The sequence below is a fragment of the Panthera onca genome, chromosome B3 (genome assembly GCF_046562875.1).
Source record: "Panthera onca isolate mPanOnc1 chromosome B3, mPanOnc1 haplotype 2, whole genome shotgun sequence".
Lineage (NCBI taxonomy): Eukaryota > Metazoa > Chordata > Mammalia > Carnivora > Felidae > Panthera > Panthera onca.
The window spans coordinates 131783670-131795780 of record NC_138344.1 but is presented as its reverse complement, the minus strand read 5'-3'; positions in this window follow the sequence as shown (position 1 = coordinate 131795780).

The window sequence follows — 12111 nt, the reverse complement described above, 5'->3', positions numbered from 1 at the left end:
TCCACTGAAAACACTCCATCCTTGGATGACCATAGGAACAGATGATACCTCTGAACCCTTTTATCTCTCATAGGTCCCTGAGTTAAAAATTTTAACAAGGTCTTTGCAAATCCCACCTCACAGTGATAAACAATTTAGGTCAATGCTTTTTGAATGAATAAAGACTTCTAGTTACCAATCTCTTTCTGTCAGGTTTACAGCCTAAAAGCCCTCTTGCCTGGAGATCTAGTGGTTAGGGCTGCATGTGGATTAGAGTCATCTTTGGAATTGAATGCCTCTTGAAGGTTTTCATCCTTCCTGTCCAACAAAGCACTGATTTTATCAGAGATGGAAACCAGCATCCCATGCAGGGTCCTGACCTCGAGGCCGGGAGTCCACTGTCATTTGCTGTGGTGCTTGGACAATGTACATGACTTCCCTGGGACGGCTCATGCTCCAGATATTTTTTAAGTGTTAAGCACAGGGCCTATGGATATGCATAAAACAGAAGTTGTTGGCCTCAAGTAGTCTATAGGGAATTAATGTAAATGACCCTTAACATTCCTTCTAGTTTTGACCCCAGTGATTTTCCCAATATTGTGAAGTCTCCCCTATCCAGCTTCCTAGGAGATAATCAGTGAAGTCTGGGATGCCTGCCTATTTTTACAGACCTGGAAGCTGGTTCTTACAATAGCAATGTTCCCATCCAAGCAGCAAAATACCTGTGGGGTCCATGTGTCTGAGTTTGTACCTGTGTAAGGTTATAAATAACCGCCCCTCTCTGGGGATGTAACAAGGATTAATGAGGTTTAATATCATGAAGTCTTGCCAAGCAGGGGCTAGGAAATCAGGTGATTCTATGATTCATGAGACAGATCATGTTTATAAGGAGTGATCTCTTTGGATCACCAAGGCAAAGGGAAGCAGCTTGATTCAGCCATGAGCCAAGAATGTTGAGATGGTGGTGGGCAAAGCCCAGAGTCATTGGATGTGCAGAGAAGTGTGCTGACCAGAGGCTACCCATGGGTGCTGGTTAGGCCAGGGCCAGGTCCAGAAGGTGGGCTCAGGCCAGGGAGAAGTAAACTGCATTCCAGACTTCTAGAGGGAGTTCTGGTGCAGACCAGCAAGGAATGCACACTTAATGGGAGGAGGAGGGCAGGGGAGGAGGTCAAGCACAAGGTGGGGTCTGAAGTACCTGAGAATGAGAGCTTTATACCGCCTGTAAAATGAGGACAAGAACACAATCATCCTAGGGTTCTCATGAAGACTAAAGGAGTGTAGGATGCTACAAGTCACAGAATATTCAAGTAAAAAGGATTTATTTAACATGGCTAAAATTTCAGGGGTAAGGCCTTTCCAGAATTGGTTCATCAACTCAACAATATCATCAAGTGCTCAGGTTCTTTCCATAGTTCTGTTCTGACATCTTTGGGGTCTTTTGACTTTGGACTTATGTTTGCTTCCTCATGCTCACAAGATGGCTGCTACAGTTCGAGTCGTTGCATATAGACATGACAATGTTTAATGAAAGAAGCACTCTCTGTTTGTCACGTTTTACTGGGTAAGAAAATCTTCCTAGAAGTCCCCAGCAGTCTTCTCCTTGGGCCTCATGGGCCAAAATGTCAGTCACATGTTCTAGCTACAGGGGAGCCTGAGGAATCAGGTTTCTGGCATTTTCAGCCTTTCAATGGCAGGTGGCTGTGGGGCCAGGAAGGAGGGGATGGTGACGGCTATTGGGGAGGCTACAAACAGGTCTATTAAAAGACACTGCACTGTGCTTGGCATACACAGAACTTATCCTTCATCCTCTTATCTCACCATTACTAACCCACCACATCATCCAGTTACCTTCAGTAACTGTAACTTTCATCTCAGAACTGACCCCTCCCCCAACGGCGCAGAAACAGTATGGCTGCTCAGCTCTGAACACCAGTGGGTGTAAGATTGTTTAGATCCAGAGAAGCCTTTATACTGGGCTATAAATATCCCCCGGTATTTGGCTTTCTCTCCCTTTGGGTATATCTAAAAACTAGGCAATAATGCCAGGTAGCTTAACCTCAATAAAAAAAAAAAAAAAAATCCAGACCTCCCTGGTCCTCCAGCATTCCAGCAATAGGACATCTAAGTGATGAATATCCCCAGGGCAGGTTCTCCATCTGGAGAATTCCCACCTGCCAAGGTGACTGTTGTGCTCATTATTGAAACCCCACAGAGCAGTAATGAACCATTATCCAGGGAGGTCACACCCCCCAATTAACAACATATATGTCAAATCCTGTTAGGGGCAACTCCAGGGTATCTTTCAGAATCCTTTGTAACCAGGAAATCAGCTCTTTTGGAATACATCCTGAAACAAGCCAGCTTCAGGCTGAGATTTTAAATGTCATGCTGTGTGTACTTTTAAACTATGCTTTTTAAAGTTGTAAAACAATATAATCACATTACAGAAAACTTGGGAAACAGGGAAAAGACAAGTATAGCTACCAATAATTCTACCACACAAACACAACCACCATTGTTGTTTTGGTGCAAATCCTTCTCAGCATTTTTCCTTTGCTCAAGTGTTTTTACATAGTTATAATCATAGTACGCACGCTATTTTTATTCTACTTTTTCAGCTTAAATTTAAGAATTATTTACTGTGTATGTGTTATGGCACCAGGCTGAGTGTTAGACGGCAGGAGTTCAATGGAGTACAACATTGGCAATGACAGACAATGAAGACAATGCAATATGATAAGTGAATAGAAGTATATGGCAGGGATTTGGGAGGGATGGGGAGCTGTGGTCTCTGTACAAGGAAGTGTTTCTCATGGCATGGGCAAGACCAAAGTTGAGCAAGTGCATGGTGTTTGGAAAACATGGTATGAGAGTAATTCAGCATGTGAGAATTTAGAATCTCTTAGGGATTGAATTGTCCTCCCTGCCCCAAATTCACACGTGGAAGTCCTACTCCCCAATGTTACTATATCTGAAGTTGGGCCCTTAAGGAGCTAACAAAGGTTAAATATGGTCATAAGAGCAGGGTTCTATTCCTGCAAGCCTGGAAGTAAGGAAAAAAGGAAGAAATTTATTGTAAGGAATTGGCTTATGTGATTATGGAGACCATTAAGTCCAAAATCTGCAATACCAATGACCCAGTTGGAGTTCAAAGGCTGGAGACTGCTGTAGAACCAGGAAGAGCCAGTGTCTCAGTTCAGAGGTCATCAGGCAGGAAGACAATCTCCTCCTACCCTGGGGAGTATCAGCCTTTTGTTTTATTCAAGCTTTCAACTGATTGGATGAGATCCACCCACATTATGGGGGGCAATCTGCTTTATGCAGTCCACTGATCTAAATGTTAATCTGATTCAAAAAAATGCCTCACAGAATCACCCATAATACTGTTTGACTAACTACATGGGCACTCTCACTGGCCCAGTCAAGTTGACATGTAAAATTAAGCCTCACAGACTCCATGATGAGGAAGGGTAAGAGAAGAGGCTAGGGAGTTTGACAGTGGCCAGAGATCATCATGAGCTTCCCTGTTAGCCAAAATAAGGGCTTTGGACTTGTTTCCAAGGTCAAAGGGTAGTTATTGAGTGGTTTTAATAAAAAAAAAAAACTTCCTATGCAGTGTATTCATTTTAAGAACTAGCATTGAGGCTATAGGTAGGAAACACATTCAGGACTGCCCTGTACAGTTGATCATGTTGTATAGTACACAACTCTAGTGTAGGCATCATTTCCATCCTGGTGTACAGGATAGTCCCTTTTGGAGTTGTGCAGTATACAACTGAGCGCATTAGAAGGGACAAGACAGGAGGCAAGGAAATCAGTTAGGAGGCCATGACAATACTGTGGGTCCAAAGTTTGCAAATGTTGCATAGTCATGATTTAATAGCTTTCTCTTTAGTGATAAACCATGATTTACTTACCCATTTTCCTTATGATGTTTATAAGTGTAGTTTTACCATGGTGGTGTTAGGTGTAAGCAGATTTACTCTGTATTTAGATGCCCACATGTGGCCATATGATTTATTATCCAGCTGGGTCACTTGAGAGCAAAGGGCTTCTAAGTGATTACAATGGCAGAACAGGCATAATCTGAAGCTGTGTTAGGCATACCAGAATGAATGGCCATCTTACCCCTCCCCTCTCTCTCTGGATTTCAAGCCTTCTCTCTAGGGAGTTTCATTCCTGGGACAATCAGTAGTCAACTGCACATGATGTACTTACCTAGTGTCAAAAAACTTCATTCTCTTTCTGCAGATTGAAACCCTATAATTTTTGTGCTTCAGCAAAGTAAATTGTACTGTCTACATTTATTTATATTCCTTTCATGTCTTCAGGAGCAAGAGATAGCTGAGAACATTTTATTCTCCTCCCACTAAGTTGCTGTGATTTCTCTAGGGTTTTTTATTTTTGTTTTTATTTTTATCTTGGGGTGAACATAGGCCCTCCTAAAGTTTTGAAGGCAAGACTTCCAGGCATAAGAGAGCAAAGAGGAAGGAATAAATGACTGTTTCTCTCCTGTGTTTGGAAGAAAATAGGAAGAAGGAATAAGATGCCAAATTATCAAAATTCTCAGTGGTCTTCCTTCTAACATTAGGAGGTTTGTCCTCTGCCCACACCTTTGCTTCTGACTCCAGTGGAATTATCCAGAAAAATATTCAGGAAGCTTCAGTTGTATGGCTATTCTAGAATCAGTGAGAGGAGGCAGGGTTTCTTCTGAAACTTGAATGGACCACTAAAAGGAGCTCCCACTTGGAACAGAGGGATGCTACCCCTAAAAGGGTGTTGGCAGGAACTGCTAAAGCCCATTAACATCCACGTCTAAACTTCTTTCTGGAAAGCTACACTGCATTCCGCACCCTCCCTTGAAGTTAGTGTGATCAAAGGTATGTGAGCCAAAATGATGACCACCGCTTTCAGGTACAACCCATATAAACCTCCCCCGACCAATCCTTGTTCCCTTTCCCTATCTCCTTGCTGAATGGAGAGGACTCTGAGATTGCAGAGGTGGAGGAAGCCACAAAATGGAAGGAACCTGGTTCCTTGGGTGACTGTGTGGAGTAGAACGCCCCTACCTGCTCCACACTGGAAGTATATGTGAGTGAGAAATAACGTCCACATTGAGTAACTGAGATATGGGGAGCTACTGGTTAGCAATAGACCTGCTTAAGATGGATAGACAAACAGGTACCTCCACTGTTACTCAGCCAGAGAGATCTGAGAACAATGATAGCAAGGAGGTTCACATGAATGAATATTTACTGGGAATATCCTCATGCACCTATTTCACTACCTATCAGGAAAGAGTGATTTAGTACAGAAGTCTCCAACCACGATTGCCTGTGGCCACATCTGCTTCCTTAAGGAAGTGGCATGATTTTCCTCTGGACTGTAGGGCTTTTATTCAACCTATTCTTTGGTGAGCCTTTGGTGGCGAGAAGACAGTGCTCAGCATGCAACCTCAAAAGTTATGGCATAAAGAGAAGTAAAATTATGCTAAAAAAACTAAACCAAACTGGAGGTTTGGGGAGGGTGCTCTAGTAGAATAGGTTGGGAGAGAAACAGCACTGAATGAGATAGGAGGGCTGGGAAGAGAAAGGACAGAGGTTCCTGGAAGCAGGACATCATGGGCCTTTTAGGAGAGAATTCTAATGAACCATTTTTAAGGTATCTGTTGTGTCTGCTACAGCAAAAGCCCCCGTTATTCTCTCCCAAGTGATCACTAAAGCAGGTGCTCACTCACCCTTGGTCTGTGTGTCACCAGAAAGGGACACATGTTGGCTTCAGACAGATAAGCAGAGGCCCAAAGTGAGATATGGTGTCAGAAGTAGTAGAGACATGGAGCTGACTTGGGAGTAGATGTGAGACAGACCCCTTCCCTTCAGTATACGAGGGAAAGAGTAACTCTTTGGATGGGTGGGGACCTTGAGGTTCCATGAAGAAGGTAAAATAGGTTATGTAAAGAAGGATCAACTTTTTACCAAGTAGGTAGGATGTCCCTTCTCCCTGCAAAACCATTCCAAACAGAAGTGTTTACCAGCATACCATCTGGGCTCATATGTGGGGAGGGCCACTGAAAGGCACCATGATTAGTGGATTGGACTCCGTGAGGCAAAGGTCACTGTTGGCCAGGGGTCAGGAAGTTCCATCAGGTTGGGAACTAAGGGCATGTGCCCTGCATGCATATCTTTCTTGGTCATTGTGGGCTGTCCTTGAGAAAATTAATGGCCTTCTGGATAGGAGGAAGGAATGGGGTTCAGGTTGTCTGCTGGTCTTGTCACGAGGAGGTGGAGGGCATCAACTTGATTGAAATTCAGTCAGGCCTTTTAATTCTTGACCTTCCATGCAAGCTGGGCACGAACTGGGCCAAGGTGTTAATGCAGTTAGGGCAGCAAGCTGGTGCCCGGCCACCTACCTCTTCTCTGACTCACTGGCTGCAGTGCCCTCCAGATGACCCCTTAGCACTCTCCCTGAGTGTCCACAGCTCACCCTTGGCACTTTGCCTACTTGAGAGGAAAATTCCTATGATAATCAGTTGAAGGAGATCATAACTCATAAAGAAAAAGAACCACTGAGTTAAGTATTTATCCTGCTCCATTTGGGACATTGTAGGTGTCCATAACTGCCTGGATGAGCTGTCTACTCAGTGGATGTCCACAGAGCCCAGCACGGAAGCTGGCACTTAAAGTGTGTTCCACAAATCACATCTGTTCCTTCTTCTTCCCACCATTGCTGTCACCATCCCTATCACCATTATAATTGCTATACCCAGCTTTTCCTAGGACCAGGCCTACTGTGAATGTTGTGGTTAATTCTATTCCCCTCCTGCCAGAATGTCAGTATATCTTAGCCCTGAGGAAAACCAGACACCCTCAGAATGGTCCTAATGCCTATGTGAAGCCTAATACAATAACAGATCTCAGACTAGTTGGGAAACAGCCAGCCTACACTGTCACAGTTAAGTAAAGATAGCTGGAGGGCCCTGCTTGAACACAGAGCAGCTGTCCATCAAGTATCAATTTTGTTTGTTTGAATCTCCTCGTTTGTTGCTCCATAACTTCTTCATCATTTGTCTTGAATGAATGTTCTCCCTGGGGGAGGAAGCACAGCCACCTGCCTAGGCCCAGAGCAATAGTGGTTTGAAGATAAAGGAGACTTAGCTTTGCTGGCTGCTTTGGCAAGGCCTTGGGTTGGCCTTAGTAGAGTCTTATGACCCAGGGTCTTATCCTCAGGATTGCATTTTCAGAGAATCCAAGTTACTTGAAATCTCTGAGCTGCACTTTCCTGATCTGTAAATGGAGTTAGCAATTCTTATCTGGTAAGACTATCATAAGGAAAAATTGAGATCATATTTGTCAAGTGCTTGCCCAGTGCCTGGGACTCCCTGTGCTAGACAAATGTTGAGCTGAAGAAGTCATAATGGTGGTAGTGATAGTTAATCCAGAGTTTATTAAATTCCAACAGGATTGATTTCACCTAACTCATATTGACCAATGACTAACTGGAGTGTTAAAGATAGGAAATATGTCTGCCAGATAGTGTAGAATATTCAAGTCCTGCAGCATCTTTACCACTGCAGAGAATCCTGCAAGTCTGTATGAGAGCTTGGTGGGAGCGCAATCCATGCAAAGAGTGTCAACTGATCTTTAAGGGATGTGATGAAAAGCCACTTTATAGCCCAAAGCTACCATCTCCACTGCAGGGATATAAGGATATGGGTTCTGACCAGCCAGTGATAGACAGACTGGCTAAGGCCCTTTCTTCACTGCTTTGTTCTAGACTTTATGGAGACCCTGTCCTTCCACAAGGGCATCTTTCCTTCAGGCTGCCCAGCTGCTGTCTACCTGTTGAGTGCCATCCTGCTCCAATGACCTATAGCAAGTCCTGAGAACTCTCCAGGCCACCCCACTTGGATTGATTGTTTCCAGGCCTCCCCGATGGTACATTTACAGACTGTGCCTTGAGGTGGGGCATCTTCTGCAGGTTGTTGTTATTATGTTTAATATTGGCTTTTAGAACATTCATTCTCATAGAGTAAACTATTTTTTCCCCTATGAGCCCAAGTTCAGTGGGCTCTTGACTTTAAGCTCTATATACCGAGTACAGGATCCCATGCAGCGATTCTCATTCTTTTGGTGTGGAGGTTGTTCTTTGTCCCAGGAAGGTGAAAGGAAGTGGTGGATATTATGGGATTGGAACTTTGACCTTCCTCACCTTCTATGCCACACACTCTCCGTTTTCAGCACTTTCAGGGTTTTGTCTGCCATCTTTGACTCTAAAATCTCCATTTGTAATCTCAACTTCTAGTGGTGTGCTGGAGGTGGCTTAGATGTACTCACAAAAGTTGATTATTAAATATTTAGGAAATTTGCAAGCTGGTTTTTAAGCCATTGGTAACTTGAAATCAGCCATGGTAGCCGAATTGACATGACAAAAATTGGCAAATGCTACATATTGTGGGATTTTTTTCCCTTCAGAGAGCAGGTTTACCAGAAGACCACTAGATGACCTTCCTCCTAAACTCTAGGATAGCCAATTACTTAGGGGACATCTCCACATAGATGACCCATAAATACTTCAAATTTAATGACTCCAAATTGAATTCAATTTTCCCCAACTCTCAGCCTCTTATATTTTTCTGTCTTCATCAATGGCACCAACAGCAACCAAAGGTCAGGGAATTTAGAATACAAAGGGGATGAGTCATAAGTTTAGGCAGAGGAGTGAATTCAAGGACCAAAAAAACCCTTCCCTTCCTGTAAGCAGAGGCAAAAAGGATAGCAAGGATGGGTCCTTATGTAAATGAGTATGAGTCCATATGTAAATGCTCTGATACTTGAGGGCAGAACTTCTCTTTCTATTGGTAAAGTTAGAGATAATTTCATCTCTAAGGGGAAGGGCAAAATAATGCTTCAGTAATCACTCAAATAGGGGTAGGGAGTGTCTGAACAGGGTTAAGGATCAATTCATTCATGCAGTAGATATCTAGCTAAATCTGTAATATAAGTAATTTCTCTTTTTTCCTTTAAGATTCAAGTTGGTATTTTAGCTCAACCTAGTTGTTGTTCTAAGAGAAAATAGAGGTTAAAGAATCTACTTAATGTGGTTTATGGATGTCCCTGAGATAGGACACAGCACACCCCTGGAGTGGGAGACAGGGGCAGAAATTATGAAAAGCAGAGGATGTGGAAGGTGGAGGAGATTTCAGGGGGTGCCTCTAGACCAAGAGGTATGACCACTCTTCCAAAGTTCTGCCTGCTTGCTTGCTTGCTTTCAAGAGATTGCTCATCTTTGTGTCTTCCATTGTCTCACTCTCCATGCTTATATGCAAAACAGACATTGTTCATCAACTACAGTACTTTTCTCACTGAATGTGCAAGTGCCCTAGATTCCTTTTCAGCAGCCACTACTAATCCGTCCAAGGGGGCATATGAGATGAAAACAATTTGTCATCTCTGGCCTAATTCAAAGGAAACACATAATGAAAGGGGAAGGCTGAAGGACTGACATGTAGTATGTTTGGCAGTTGTTTTGAAATGTCAGAATGATCAGTGGACATTGTAAAAAAATGGGTCTGGGTGTCCTATACACTACTGAAGCATACTTTTCTATAAAAATTGATACAATTTCTTTCCTCCTCCAATTAAAAGTAAAAAATATATATATATAAATTCTCAAAGGGAAATTTAACCTGGAGTCTAAGCATCTTAGCCAAAAGTGGCATTTTTCTTGTCGATGTAGGATAGATTGACCCAGTAGAATACTGGAATTTAAGAGAATCTGTGACTCATGCTAAATCATGTACTGAGTACAAAGAGGACTAAAGTGGAATCAGAATATAAGATTCTGGACAATGAGATGATCGTTAAGCCCTCTGCCAGATCTAAGTTTGTTGTTGGTAGTGGTGTTTTTTGTTTTCTGCAAAATAAGCCAGAGTACATTAGGGTTTCCCAATGAATAGAAATGAGCATCCTAGTCCTGGTAGAATGAGGCTGGGGACCCCATGCCCAATGGCATGAAGACTAGGTACAGGACCCTGTCCTTATTCTACCATGATCTCCAGATAATGGGTGATGCTCAGGTGTCTTTACACTCTTCTGAAATCCTGACTTCCAGCTGTTTGCACAAAGGTATGTTTGTGAATAATAAAAGGTAAGATTAAGGTTAATGGGACAAAGCATTGATAACTGAAAAACATCAACGTGTGTGTCAGTACAATATTTTAGTTTCATTAATAAACTATGTGTGTATATTTGTATGTGGATATGCCCATGTGTGTTTGTGTGTCTTCCTCATTAGTACAGTGGCCTGTGTTGGGAATAGCTGAAGGCCCTATGCATGAAAAGTTTTCACTGAACTTACAATGGGCTAGAAAGCCATACTTTATGTTTTCACAGACCGTATCACAAGGAATAGCAAATAGTAAAGAGGTTCTTGATTCCATGTAGCCTGTTCATAGAACCCCAGATCCAGAGTATCAGCTCATGGAAGAACCCCCTCCCCACCCACCCAACTGCTATGCTTTGGTGGAGGTTGCCATCAAGACCATCTTCACCGCCACCCCCACCCCAACCCCAGTCTCTGGTAGCACAAGCCCAGGACTGGCAGGCCTCTGCCTAACTGCTCTCATAGAACAACCTGAGCACTTCAAAGCAGAATCCACTTATGGCTGGGCCTTAGGCAGTTTCAAGAGTCCCACTGGGACCTTTGAGGCAGCCAATCCAGCCACAGCCTACACCCTTATCAGCTCTGTCTCCTCTTGGCCAGCTTAGCTCCTCAGAGTTGGTTCCTCAACATGCTTCTGTATTCCATGTTCCCCTGCCATCATCATCACCAGTCTTTACACTTCGCCTTTCTCCATCAGAAATATCACACTTCCCTGGCATCCTCAACTTCCTCGTCTTAGTTACAACAGGTTTTTCCAAGGACACTGCTCCCCCTACAGCCCTCTACAATATAGGAGTCATTTTCCCACATCTCACACAACTCACATACTGGAGGTGGGCTCACCATTCCATTAGGTGTGGGGCCCATGCCACATTGTTGCTTCTGTTCTTGTGGAAGGCTTCTGCTTCCATCCCCTGAAACTTTTAAACCTCCCTGCCCCCACCTCTCCTACAGTCTTCCTGGCTGCTCCCCTGATTCTTCAGTCTTTTGGCACCTGAATCTCTTTCTTCCTTTCCACCAGATGCCATCATCCTGAATGACATTACCCACCCAATACCCTGGCCTCAACCTTGGTAGCTTCTACCTCCCTCTACTTAAGCCATTCCCCTGTTTTCTTCCCCGCCCCCACCTGCCTTATTACTCCTTCAACTGCTTCTGAAGTCTAAAACTCTAGAATACCTCACTCTGAACAATCTCTTGTCTTTCCCCTTCCCAGAACCCCCTCTAAATATGTGTACCCTTTGACCTCCAAGAGATCCCTAGTAGCTTGATTACTGTATTTTCTCCCACCCACCCTAGCCCTGCATGCTTCTCCTCTAGCCTAGAACACTAGCCTATACACTTTATATTCCCACTAGACTTACACTAATACACATAGACACAATATATGCCCACTTTACAGTCTGTTAGGAAGTCTCAATGCTGCATTGGCCTTCAATTCTACATTCTGCTAAGATTCTGTAGAATTCAAATCTATTCTCTGCTGTCAAAATCCCACATCTGGATCAGGGCTGCCATCTGGCCTTTGCCAAAGCTGTACTGACACAGATGGACACCCCCAAATGGCACCACACCAGCCAAGTGGAATGTCAGGACCACTCAACAGTCTGTTAGTTGTCTTTCTATCTCCCTCCCTGGCCATGCCATACCTTCACCACTCTCTTCAAGTGACCTTTCCATCCCCATTCTCACCTCCTCTCCTACTACCCCCCCCACCCCCTAGATCTATTTTCCATGTTTTCCTGGATATATGGCTGCTTAGCTAGAGATCACATTTTGCAGCCTCCTTGCAGGTTAGGGTGGCCATGAGACTAATTTCTCTTTAATAGGTGATGAGCAAAAGCAGTGTGTGCAAGTTGTTTTCTTTAAGATCTCACCCTACACTTGCTCATGCATTTTCTTCCCATGGGCTGGGAATAGCCTTGGGAGCCACATGTTAAGGATGGCAGTGTTACCTTGCTTGCCTGGGTC